We start from the raw sequence: 13,384 nt of genomic DNA on the forward strand, positions 1-13,384 counted from the left end.
TCTAGACAATCAAAACACTCCCTAATGTACAGGGCTACCCCACTGCCTCTCCTTCCTTGCCTATCCCTTCTGAAGAGTTTATAGCCATCCATTGCAGCATTCCAGTTGTGTGAGTCATCCCACCATGTTTCCGTGATGGCAACTATATCATAGTTTTTCTGCTGCACAACGGCTTCCAGGTCCTCCTGCTTGTTGCCCATACTGCATGCATTGGAGCAGATTAAATTCAGTTGGGCTATTGATCCCACCACCTTTTTGGGGGCAGAAGCCCTAATTCCTGCGTGACCATTCTCAGGCGCTTCCATGGTTTCTAACACATCCATAACCCTTGTGTCTTTGCTGCTGCATGGATCTCCATCCCCTACCTCCACTGAGATGGCAGACCAACGGACCTCGCTAGCACACCGTCCCTCAAACTTTGGCATGCTGCCCCCAGGCTTACATCTAGTGAGCCTGGTTTTATCCCTTTACCCCTTCAAATCTAGTTTAAAGCTCTTTCAATGACACAACTCCTGTGCAAAGATCCTATTCCCACTTTGAGACAGGTGTCGTGTAGACCGACCTGTGATCAAAAAGCCCAAAATTCTGCCGTGACACCAGGCTCGGAGCCAGGTATTGATCTGCTGGCTCTTCCTGTTTCTTCCCTCATCATTCCCTACAACTGGAAGGATAGAGGAGAACACTACTTGTGCTCCTGATCCCTTAACCACTCGTCCCAAGGCCCTGAAGTCTCTTTTGGTTGCCCTTGGACTTCTAGTTGCATCTTCATCGCTGCCTACCTGAAAAATTAATGATGGATAGTAATCGGAGGGCCGTACCAGGGTAGGAAGTTTTCACATCTTTAACTCGGGCCCCAGGGAGGCAGCAGACTTCCCTAAGAAGTGGGTCCGGTCTGCATATTGGGCCTTCTGTTCCCTTCAGAAGGGAGTCTCTGATGACAATGACCCATCCTTTTTTCTTTATGGAAGCAGTTTTGATGCAGGGTGTAGGCCGGCTTAATCTTGGTGACACCTCCAAGCTAGAGGAACCACCTAGTAATCTGGTAATCCTAGAGAAATAAGCATTTTTTTCTGGTCTACAGTCAGATTTTTTTGCTGAGTATTGGTGAAAATTTGACACCCTGAAGAATCACGACAACGTTCAAGTACATCTGATGTTTATGGACTGTTTAGCAGTGCCTGTGGTGAGACTGGCATCTTGTGATCTTGTAAATCTGAAGATAAATAAAACTAATAGACTTTAAGACATCCAGCATAACACAAGCATTCAGTTTCATGGAGCAATTCTGTAATTTCTGGATGAACTGCTGCAAACCTTTTAGAGTACTAAGTACGAAAATTGATAAATAATGTTTATGTCTAATTTTATGTATTCCTGGGACTGCATTTTTAAAAAAATTAAACTGCAAAAGAGATTTTTTCCTTTTGCGGAGAAATTTTCAGGACTGATGTTGCATTTTCCAGGTTAAATCCTTTTGGTAACTGTATTTTTTTTTGTTTTACGAATTTTTCTTCATGCATTGCTGATTTCCATGACTCTATTGCCTTTAGTAACAAAAAACACAAAATGAATTAAATGAGAGAGTTTCTACGTTCAGGTCAATGGTATTTTACATCCTTTTTAAAGACAGTTGTTAATACTGAAGTAATTTAAATTTAGCAAAACATATTCAAATGGGCTGGTGCTCGTGAACTTTTTATTCTTTGTGCTGGTTTAAATGTCACCCTTATCACCTTACATCTAATAGTTACAAATGAGATAATGCTGTATATTAGTATTTGAACATCCTTTTCAATATTTACATTTGCTTTGTTTTACTGACCCTGAAATTTCAGAGGACGCTTGGTACCTCTTATCTCTGTTGTCTGCTGCTTATCTCTATGTTTGCACATTTTCTGCTTCAGTGTTACAGATGAGGGAGTCAGCCTGAAAAACCTATGTACTGAAGACACACTCTTGCATTGAACTTCAAACCTCCACAAACCACCAGGAAAATCATTGCCAGCTATGAATAAATAAAATGCTAAAATCCATAGTGGAATTTTTCTAAGACAGGTGATTGCAGTTAGGATCTTAACTGCATATTTAAATACCCAAATAACTCATCCAAATTTCAGAAGCGAGTAAGGGAACCTATCAACATTACTGACCAAAGCTGCTGGAAGTAACTGGGGCACTTCTCTGGGCTATGTCAGTGCTGTCTACAGAAAGCAGGACATTACCCAGTTGTACCCTAGAAAACTGTGCAACTGCAGTGCGAGGACACATCTGCCTGCCTCCTCTTTGTCGGCTTTTTGGTGCTCCCTGTAGTTGTTCTTTGACAGCAGGTACAGAGTCAGGGTCTTCCCCACACCTACTGTCTTTGTGCAAGTGTTTCAGAAATGGTGACTCCAAAATAGCAACTGCACTTGCTTAATTTTTTAGGGGTATCCTAAAACAATCATCTGACTCAGATGATGTTAAATGAGATTGGGTTGATCCACAAGAGAAAGGAATTTGGCATCGCAAATGGAACAAAAGAAAATAACTGATTTCAAAAGCATGAAAATTTCTCTTAAATAAAATCTACCTTGTAATTTCTCCCTATTTCCAACCGAAAGAGGTAGGCAATCCCCGGGGTGAGCTAGTGTTTGTATGTGACAGAAGCCGTTTGGCTGGGGATATACCCTACTCATGCATACCTTGGGATGAAGTGGCTCATTCTTGTGGAGATGTCTATTTTTCTCCGTCAGTTCCAGGAAGCCAAGGGTGACTAGCTAAGATTTAGACACCTCATTTTTAGCCACCAAAAGCTAGATGATAAGTATTTTAATGTCTGTTTATTTCTTTTTCACTGATGAATAAGCCTTACAATAAAATTAGCTTCTTTGCTGTGTCTTCCTTTTTTGCACATTCAGATCAAATGTGTAGGCACTATATTCCATGCAGTCCTTTTATTAAATTTATTATGAGAACTGATCTTACATTTTTAGCGTGAAAAAATATTCCCCTCATAAAAAGTCTTTGAGTGAAACACCGAACACTGTAGAGCTCAGTGATGTTTTGTTTGAAATGCATCATTCTCCTTGAAATGATGCTGATGAAAACTTGGGCAAAAATACGTCAGAACAGGAAATGCCACAGCAAAATAGTAAATGCTGCAGAACTGGAAATGAATCTGCCTTGAATCTAGTGACAGAAACAGTTTTGAGCAAGGCATACATGCAATTGTTTTGCATACCGTTTCCCATCCCACCTCTTCTGTCACGGGCCTAGAAATACCTACACCTCTGTGCATAGTGACAGTTCTTTCCTCCCTAGTTTCTGCTCTACCCTCCTCAGTCATTCATGTCATCAAGGTGTTTTGTATACACGCACACACTTGGACCCCCAACTAGTTATTTAAGTATAGCCCTCATCATAATTACAGTAGGAAAAATAGCTATAGGAACACTTCCCTTCACATAGGCATTGAGCATGTAAAACATCTTTGTTGTAAGAAATTTGGGTGGATACCTGCTCTACGGTGTCAAAGCTGACTGGCAGAGAGGTGACAGTTCAGTGAATCATTTAATTGCACACTTGGCTTTATGCACCTGAAGGTCCCATCAGAAACACTGGCACTATATAGGTCTAATAACCATCTAATAACCCAAGTCCACGCATCAGTGCACTGCGGGGCTGGGGTCCTCTGCTGCTGTAAATACAGAGCAACTCCACTGAGTTGAGTATCACCACTGGGACAGAGAACAGTCACAGGGAGTTTGGATATTGAGGTCAGTGGGAATGGCAAAAAGGCAGCAAACTGCTTTGGAAAGAAAGAGCTTGACTTGCACTTCCACATGCAGACGGAGCGAGCTATTGTTGGGAGGCTCCATATACCACTTTGCCCTTGCATCCTATTCACTATATTGTGCAACTTTAATCTTATCTTTATGGCCCAAAGCTGTTTATTCCTATTGATTATCTCAGAAACCTGAAGGCTCTTTCCAAGTAAGCTTTCTGCGCTCGTTCTGCCTCTAGTCAGAGCCTCCTGATACTGATCGGTGACAGTCTGCTAAAGCAAATGAAAACTGTGGTTGCAGTGAGCAGGGGGCAGACCGTACCCCACAGAGGTCCAAGGAGGGGACCTCCTTTTCTGCAACTCCCCGTTTTTGCAAGCAAAGTTCACAAAGATCCCAACATCACCTGTGGGCTCTTGAAAATTGCAGGCTGGTTTGGGGACAGAGGCGAAGGGGAGATGTTTGACACATTGAACTTCTCTCCATGGTATGTCAGGAGAGGCCACGTGGGCTGGAATGAAGGTCTCTGCTGTGGCTTGCTTTCTGTAACAAAGCTCCTGTTGGCAGTGGGTTTCCAGGGAAGCCCGGGGCAGCGGGAAGGGGTCCTCTGGCATGCAGAGAGCAGGAGTGTGGGATGACTTTGGGTCTGAAAGGAGTATGCAGACAAACCCATCCTGCTGCAGCACTGCAAGCTTTTTGGAGGGGTGTGTTAATTGTAACATAGCTCAAACATAGAGTTCAGGTGTCTAAAAAAATGGAATTTCCTATATGTAAGTCTGGGAGATTACTTCTCCAAATGTCCAGGACAGAATTTCCTCACAAAACATTAGTTTTTTGTTTGTTTCTTTTTCAGTGTTCAGCCTTATGTGCTCTTGAACAAGTTTGACCTATTTTCTCACACTAAAACAAGCAGAAGGAGAAATAATTGGCAGAGAACAATTCTTTTGTTATATTTTTGTCTTTCTTCTGCTTGAGATTTGTCTTTGCACAAATTATAATATTAATAGGTCTGTTCCTTGTAAGTCTGAATGAATATGTGTGCAAATACATTTTACCCTTTAGCAGCTTCTGGACTAATTATAACTACTAAATCAGGACTTTGCCATTAGGTTTGGGGGAAACTTGTCCTCAGTGAAATAACTATTTTCAGAAAGAATATATTTAGAATATATTTAAAATATTTTTATGACTGAGTTTAGAAATATCTTTTATATTTGAAAAAAAGAGCATTTCTGGAGGTGCACAGCACCTTCATACAAACTGTCTTGAAGATCAGTCACACAGGTATGTGAATAAGACCACAATTAACACATTTTTTTGTTTAACAAGCACACTTCCTTTGGTTTGGAGTAATTCCTTATCTCTTCTTCCTACAACAAATACATGATTTGCCCTAAAATTAATATAGGTATTTTTGCAAGGAATTAAACATTAGCCTTACAACCGTAGGAATAACAAAATAATAAAATACATATTTAAGAAATATGCAGGCTTACAGTAAAATAGACTTAGCAAAACTACCCCCCCCATCTTCTCAAAAAGACACGTCTTCTCTTATTCACCCACTAAAATGAACTTACTGAGTGAATTGCTATTTTATCTCTGAAAGTTATGGTTCTTTTGATTCATTGAAGTGCTTGGTACTGAACTACAAGTGTAAAATTTTGGAGACTGGCCAGATTCTCAGCCACTGTAAGGTAGCATAGATCTTTCTAGAAGACAGCGGGGAAGAGATGTTTCTGAGGTGACAAATTGTGCTTTTAATAAAAGGAGGACAAGGAACTTTATGGATAATATTTATTTAAGATTGAAAAGGAAAATGTCTGTGGGCAAACACCTCTGACGAAATGCATATTAGCTGTGCCTCATTTTCATCCATTCATTTTATAGAGTGAATGGTCACTTCTGCAGGCTGATTGATCAGCTGAAATGGCAAATGTGGTGAAAGTACTCAGAAACATGCCTGGAGTGGAAAAAAAGAAACATGGTGGATAATTTTGTTTACCTGCTCTCTTTCTCCTAACGGAAGGGGAAAGTTCAGGATCTTGAAGGTGGTAGGTCCTTTAAAAACAAAATAAAACAGGCAATAAGCAGAGTGATTTGGATCATGAACTTTCAAAATCAGCAATGAAATGACAGCCTTAGGTTCAAGGCATTTTTTGCCAGACATGTCAAAAATTGAGAGCCTGAGGGTATCAGAGATTTGAATGCCATTTGCATGGTGAAAAAGGCAGCAATGATGGTACCAGGAGAGGAGTGACCAGCCCAGGGTGACGTATCGTCCAGAGTTCATTGAGAACTCCTGCAACATGAGTGGTCAAGCTGAGTCAGACCCAAGGCCCACCTAACTCAGTATCTCATTTCTGACAGAAGAGAAAAGCAGATGCCTAGAGGAGACCATATGGACAGTGCAACATATATGGTCTCCCCTGAGTGCTCTCCCAACCTTCAACCATTTGTGACTCATAAGTGAGTCTAAATCAGATCTGCTCTCCATGAAGTGGTCCCATGAGCAGGACTAAGAACATGACTGTGTTGTGTGGGTCTGAAGACTACAAGCATAAATATCAAAATATACCTGGGAAGATTTCTGCATTTCTTGCTCTTCATAGCAAGATTTTCCCTTACTCTTCTAGGCTCAGAAATTCTCTGTTGGCAGTCATTTACATGTGCATGTGAGACGATAAGTGGGGGATATACAATAAATAGTTGAACCTGATGAGGCAGTGGTCTAACAAGTTTTTTTTTTCGATGGAGAAGACCCAGCTCTAATCTGCTTCTACAGCCTGGCCATCCTGTAGACAGTGAATTGTATATCATTAGGTGCTACTGGCTTTGTCTCATCCATAAGGAATCTAGTTCACACATCCTGAGGCTGCTGTATGATGTAGATCAGCATGAGATTCACTTCAAAGCATGTTCCTGCTCCCAAATAAAATACTGAAGTAGAGACACACTGCTTTTGCTTGTGTTCCAAACAAGTTCTATCATCCATAGTATTAGAAAAATTACCTGGCATCCAGTATGCTGTTTTGCGTACACTAACCATATCCAAGCAGTATGTTATCATAAGTAATATTGCCTTGCTTTGAGTGTTCTGAAGGATTCATAAAATAATCAAATGCAGTTTTGGCCCCTCCCTTCTACTCTTCCCTTTTTGGGTCATTACATTTCTTGAAAGTTATAGATGCTAGATGTTCTGAGGCAGAATATGTGAAACTCATAAAGGACATATCCAAGCTGAAGCTCAGAAATTTCAGTTTTGGCAATGACAGTGATATACTTAGAAACATTGCCAATATTCGGTGAAAATCTTTTACTTAAGGACAAATTAATTCATCTGGGAAAAGAGGGGATCTGAGAAAATCTGCTGACCTCATCTGAAATGAAAGGACAATTCAGCTGTATTCTCTTGTAATTTTTAAAGACTTCTAGATAGAAACTCTTTAGCCTCAGTCTTGGCGGGACTTCCTACATAGGTTTAAATTTCTTCCCTCTGTCCTGAAAAGTTTCTCTGCTTCCACTGCCCTGGCTTCTGGCATCCATTCAGCTGGGACTGGGAGATTTCAGGATAGACAGGTTTGAATTTGCAAGATTTTAAAACCACAACCAGCAACAGGCTGAGAACCCACAAAATCAGGTCAGGGTTGGTTTAAGTCTCCTCTGACATGTGGGCAACCCCAAATTTCATCATTCTCAGGATAAAATTACCCCTGGTTAGTAACTACTCCCTCTTTACAATTGTCTCCATAACCAGCAGCAAAAACCCACCCTGTTTTTTCAGGACTTGGCAGCATCACTCCAATGCTTTTGCCACTCCTGGCAGGGTGCTAGCCTCAGCAGTCCACACTTGTAGTATGAAACTTATCAAATCTCACATAGTTTCTTTCAGGATAGAAAGATAGAGTTTTGGAAAGAAAAATAATTTGATGAGATACAAGGCAGAAGGGAAAGTGCCAACTCAGTGTTTGGGGATGGTTCCTAGTGCTTGTGCATGGCTCTGAGGCTATATGGGGATTGATGAGAAAAGGTGATTTTATTGACTGTTCCAAGGGACGGGCTAGCAGGAGACAATTATGGCAGTGCTTTTGTGTACATCTCTTCTCACTTGACTCAGTCGTAAACATCTCCTTGTTGAAAAGTAAATTCTAATTAAAAAAAACCCCAAGAAAGTCAAATAACACAGCAAGAACATTAACCTACTGCTTCCAAACTGCTGCTGTATACCTACCAGCATTAAATTTTATCCACAATGGCTGTTTGAAGGGCTGCCCATTAATGTTATAAAAGATTGCTTAAGAAAAACTCAGTTGTTCTAGGTGATATTGGATCTGATTTTTCAGAAGGAGCAGTGTTTGGGACAGGTGAGTGAACAGTGTTCTTGGTCCTAATTCAGAGTCTAATCCTGTTCCTACTGAAGCTGTTACAGGTTTTTGCTGTTGACTTCAATGGAAAGAGGATCAGCCCTATTGGTTTTACGTGGGGGTTGGCAAGAAGATTAAACAAAATCAGCATCACTGGTTTGAAGGATTTATTTCATTACAAGCATTTATTTCATCTCAACAAAGTAAAATCATTAAATGCATTTCTCTTTATAGTAATGGCAAGATATCTTCAAAAGACAAGTCAAGATAATATTCAAAATCTTGCTGGATACTAAAAAGATTTGGGATCTATGTCATATTATGCTTTTCCTCGTCCCTTGCCCTACAATGTCTCATTGTTCCTCAGGTGATAATTACTTGGCTTTCACTCTCTTAACCTTACTATCTTTTGCTAACACTCCTCCTTGGCTCTGCAGATACCAGCCACCGTTACTCTGAAATCGTCTGCTTGATTAACATTAGCATGTTAAACTTAGGGCAGCTGGTTCAAGCCTGTGTTTTGCTTGAAGCTTGTGGTTCCTGTCTGGGATAGGAAAGGCATCCTGTGTGCCTGAAAGCTTTGCTGTGTTTTCCAGCTGCCTAATAAGAGGACTTACCTCTCTCTACAAATCCTATCTTGCTTCTAATATATGGTGGACAGAAGTGTTCAACAGAGGCTGAAAGGAAGCATTTCCACCAAAGTCAGCGTGCTTCAGGCAGATGTGAGAAACCCAGCATTTGATCTTCTCCAGATAACAGACTCCTAACACCACCCACAGCTCCCATGCCGTGTGCATCCTCTTGCGCACATGGTGCATTCCTGGAACAGGGATGTTCCTGTGTGGTCCTCAATGCATGGGACCACCACCCCTGAGTCTGGGGGAGCAGGCAGTGCATGTGAAGGAAGCCTTGACCAATCTTTCTTGTTAGGCTGTGTCTTACATGTGAGATCTACTGTGAAGTCTATTCTATTGAGATTTTTACAGGTATTATCTCTTAGTATCTGAATGTCTTCCAACAGCACTTTATGCGATATGAATAACATCTGTCATGTGTTGTTTGTTCTCTCCTCTTTTCCGCACTTGGGGAATGGAAATGAATGCAGTGACATGTCTTGTTCCAGAAGGGATTTTAAAGAAAATTAAACATATATTTACATGTATTTATATGTATAGAGATGACAGAGTCAAAGCAACCTGCTTTGTCTGGAAGAACGATGTGCCAGGGTTGCAATGGTCCCTACCTACTGGCATACTTCACTTCATTACCTGACTCAGCCCCCACAGACGCTGTATTTCTTGCGCGGAGAAGCTGCACCCCTTTTCTAGATAGTTGCCTGGCTCCCTTGAATATAATTGCCAGCCACAGCCTTCATCCTGAGAATTTTGGAAAGCATTTTTTTCAGACCATTGAAGCCTCAGCAGAGAAATCAAAAGTGCTACTCTGAGTGAACAGAAATTGATTTGCTGATCAGTGTTGCTGAAGTGTAATGTGTGGTTGGTCTTGATGTATTATTACCTCAATTAATTCTCACTTTTGGGAAAAAAATAAGTTGTTTTTACTTTAGGCAACAGGATATAGGAACCTTGTAGCATGGGATGACACAGACTGCCAGCTGACCTCCTCTGCTTCTCAGCCCCTCAAAACAGGATCTAGGAACACAGACAATTTATGATAACACTGGACTGAATCTGTCAGGAAAGAAGGATTTTTTGCCTTTCTTTCTTTCTCAACAGACAGGACTGAAAAAAGTTGGCCCACTTTTGCCTGAGCATAATAGAGGAAGATGATGCCTGGGGAGACTGGACTTCACATGGAAATCCTGGGGTTGTTTCGTTTGTTCATTTTAGTCTCATTCTGGTTTAACACACTTTCCAGCCAGCCTGGAGGAAGGTGGGTAAGGAAAATCTGGAGGCATCTGCTGGGACTCCTGTAGCTTTCCACACCAAGCTGGAAGGGCTTAGCATCAATGAGGACAAGCCAAGCTCTCCTAATCTGCAGGATGAACTGATCACAGGGTGGGGACCTATTACAGAAATAACACTGCTCTCTGGTGTTAGACTCATCACTGTCTTTCCTCTGCCCACCGCTGGCATAGAGACAATGCTCAGGTTTGACTCCTGCTTACTTTTCTTCATCTTGTCTGACCTTGCCACAGTTTTTGGTTGATTTGGTGACAGGAAATGTCTGTATCTCATGGTGGGTAAAGCTATGTCTCCCCTGCTTATTGCTGGTGTTGGGCTCACTTGGTCTAACCAGTTTACTCAGGGGCTGCATATGGCTGCTAAGAAGGATCACAGAGTCAGCCAGCCCTTCACATTTCTGCAAGAGACGTGCAGGTTCAGTCTTCTGTGAGCACCTATTAGATGCTCCCCCTCAGAAGAAGTACTCACTCAGTCTATTATACCTTATTACATTAGATTCCCATCACTTCTCCTGAGACCTTAGCCATGTAAAATGGCCCAGGAAGATAAGAATAGATACCAGCCTTTTCTTCACAGAGGAAGTTCCTCTATCAGTGACTGTGAGCTGATTTCATCTCCCAGTGCTGGCTTGAATCCAGATTATGTTGGGACTAGAGGACTAGCTTTGGTTAGGTGCATGTGTCAGCTGTCTTTGGCTGGTTTCTCTTCTGCTCTGCTCAGGAATAGGAGGTATTTAGTGAGAACCTGATAACCATCTGGCTTTCTTCAGTGCTGATCTTTCTATGACGCACTGTTCCTTGAAAACAGATGATAAAATATGAGAAATAACTGTTGAATTGTAAGTGTAAATAGGTGTAAACCAGATGCTCCTAGAGAGTGTGTGACCATCTTTTGCTTCTGGTTTAGGCAGTCTCTCTAGTCCTTGCTTGTGCATCATGCCTTCTTATCGGAGTGAGCCTCAGTGAGGCATGAGGGTCAGGTGGGCAGTAGGTGAGGGGAGAACTTGGGTCTTAAGCATTCATTAGTTACAGACCGGTCATCAAAAAAGGCCTGTGACTGGAGCAACCATATGGAAAATGAACTTAAAGTAAATGCAGCAATTCAACCTTGCCTCTCTTGTAGTGAAAGGAGAAAGTACTTACAACTTCTTAGCTTGATTTAAAATTACTGGATTTACATCGTTTCCCATAAGGATAAAAAAGAATGTTCAATGTGTTTTATTATTACAGTAGAGAAAGCTTATTGTCCTGAATATTAATTCAAGTCTTTTTAAAAAGGCATACCATGTCATACATGTTTTGGCATTGGAAAGCATTAGCACAATTTTTTCCAAAGAGCACATACCTTGCAGTCATTTTACAGATTGGGTCTTCGAGGGTGGATACATTACAAAATGGAAAAAGCAAGTGTAAATTTTAAAGAGTTGTCTACATGCAATCATCTACATTTGCATCAATTGCTATCACAAGAAGGATGCAAAGATCAGATGAGGAAAAATCATCAGCCCTTTGTTAAAGCACAACTTCATGTCATGGAGATTAGTCCTCCCACAAATTTGACCCTATGTTTATGGCCCAATTATACTGCTAAAATGTGCTTTTTCATAAGAGAATGGTAGCATTTACTTTCTTTTTTCCTACTGGGAAAATGGGCCTGCAGTTTGAAAAGTAGCGCACCAAAACTACTTTAATGACCAGCTGTTTTTAGCTCCCTTGTCAAAGAAAGAGACATGTTTAGAAGAAGACATGTAACTTTCTTGCCCAGCCATGAAGCTCAACCATGAAAGAAAGAGTGATTATTTTCCACCAGTTTTTGTGAATATTAGAAAACAAAAAAAGGACTTAATGTGATTTGCACTCTGAAAAACTGTTCAAGTTTTTAAAAAGTTACCATAAAAAAGTAAGTCTCTGGTCATAATGCTGATGTCTGGACATACTCTCCTAAATGCAGTTAAATCATGGCACAGTGTGAGACTGCTGATCTTGAAGGATAACGATGACATGACACACTTTAATGCAGAGCTGTATTTTCTCTTAATGCAACCTGATTGCTAGGAATGAGAAGAAGCCTCATGGGAGCAATGATTTGGTTTTGAAATCTCAAGCTCTGGTCTGTAAACACCAGGAACTCAATTCAGTTATCTAAATGCCATTTGAGGCATCCAGGAATAGTCTGGCAGGGAGGGGGCTGGTGAATAGGCTGCAGGAGCTATGGGAGATCTGTGACCGTCTGGGCTAGTTGCTGATGACAAGGCAAAATATCCTTGGGCATATCAAATAACTTATGTGTCTATGTATGGGCAATTGTATCTTTCTGTATCTAGGGGATGGGCTGGACCCCCACTGTATTCACCAAATGTAATCTTGGAGGGAATCATGTAATGGTTGTCTTTTGGGAGCTAATTCATTCTTCCAGCACTGTCTGGGTCACAGACACCTCTAAGCTGTATCTGGCAGGCTGTAGCCCTCAAGGCTGTGTACCATGTAGGAAATGTAAGACCAATACATAGGACATTTCTGCAATCTGCCCCTCGATAGTAGCTTAAGACAGATTACCTTGCATTTTTCCAAAGGTCAAGAGAACTGGTGATGTCCCAGGTGGTGCTACTGGCACAGATGGGCTGGGATTCAACCCCACTGCATGGGCATGTCAGTTCAGGTGTCTAAATGTAGATGTGGCCTGTTATAGTCAGAGGAGGTTCAATTCCCTACATACAGTCACCTGGTACTCTTTGAAATACCCTTGGATATCTGAGACTTCTTCAAGGATCTAGCAGATACGACATGGGAACTGCTGGAAGTGGGTGCCTTTCTGGAATGGCAGCTCCAGAAAGTGGCAGCCAAGTGGGATCCCCAAGGACATCTCAAATGGTGCTACACCCTTAAGTGTGTGGAACTGGTCTGAGCTTGCAGGACAGCTTACAGGACAATTCAGCTCAATCTAAATTAGATACACATGTGGTCATTGGCTCACCAAACACCACTGACTGCATTGCTCTTACATGACAAGGTCAGTACAGATGCTAAACTGTACTTCACCCATGGCTTTTCCCACTTCTGCAGGAAATGCCTGCGGGTTTTGGTACTAGAAAGAATAAGGGGTTCCTGAAAAAGATAGGATGGATTGGGCTCTGATAATGATGCTGAACTCCATGAACTGAAGAACGTTTAGTCCTCTTCCTCTTCCTCACCCGGGGCAGCAGATGCCTGTTCAGCTGCCTGCTGAGCCTGTGTTCCTACAGCTTGGAGACACAGGTGCAGACTGACATCTGAGGCTGTTCTGCAGCGCGCATGAGGGTTGTGTGTTATGTTTCACGTAAAGAAAAGAACACCAA

The 13,384-nt window shown here is 41.6% G+C and overlaps 1 long non-coding RNA gene across 1 annotated transcript in view; it reads right to left on the minus strand.

The window, feature by feature from the left end:
* LOC103913467 overlaps positions 1 to 5,816 on the minus strand; it is a 19,486-nt gene extending 13,670 nt beyond the window's left edge. The window contains exon 1 of the long non-coding RNA XR_663426.1: positions 5,767 to 5,816. This is a non-coding gene — a long non-coding RNA (uncharacterized LOC103913467). The remainder of the gene's footprint in view (positions 1 to 5,766) is intronic.
* Positions 5,817 to 13,384: the final 7,568 nt, after the last annotated feature.

This window comes from Pygoscelis adeliae, unplaced genomic scaffold (assembly GCF_000699105.1).
Source record: "Pygoscelis adeliae isolate BGI_AS28 unplaced genomic scaffold, ASM69910v1 Scaffold32, whole genome shotgun sequence".
Classification (NCBI taxonomy): Eukaryota; Metazoa; Chordata; class Aves; order Sphenisciformes; family Spheniscidae; genus Pygoscelis; species Pygoscelis adeliae.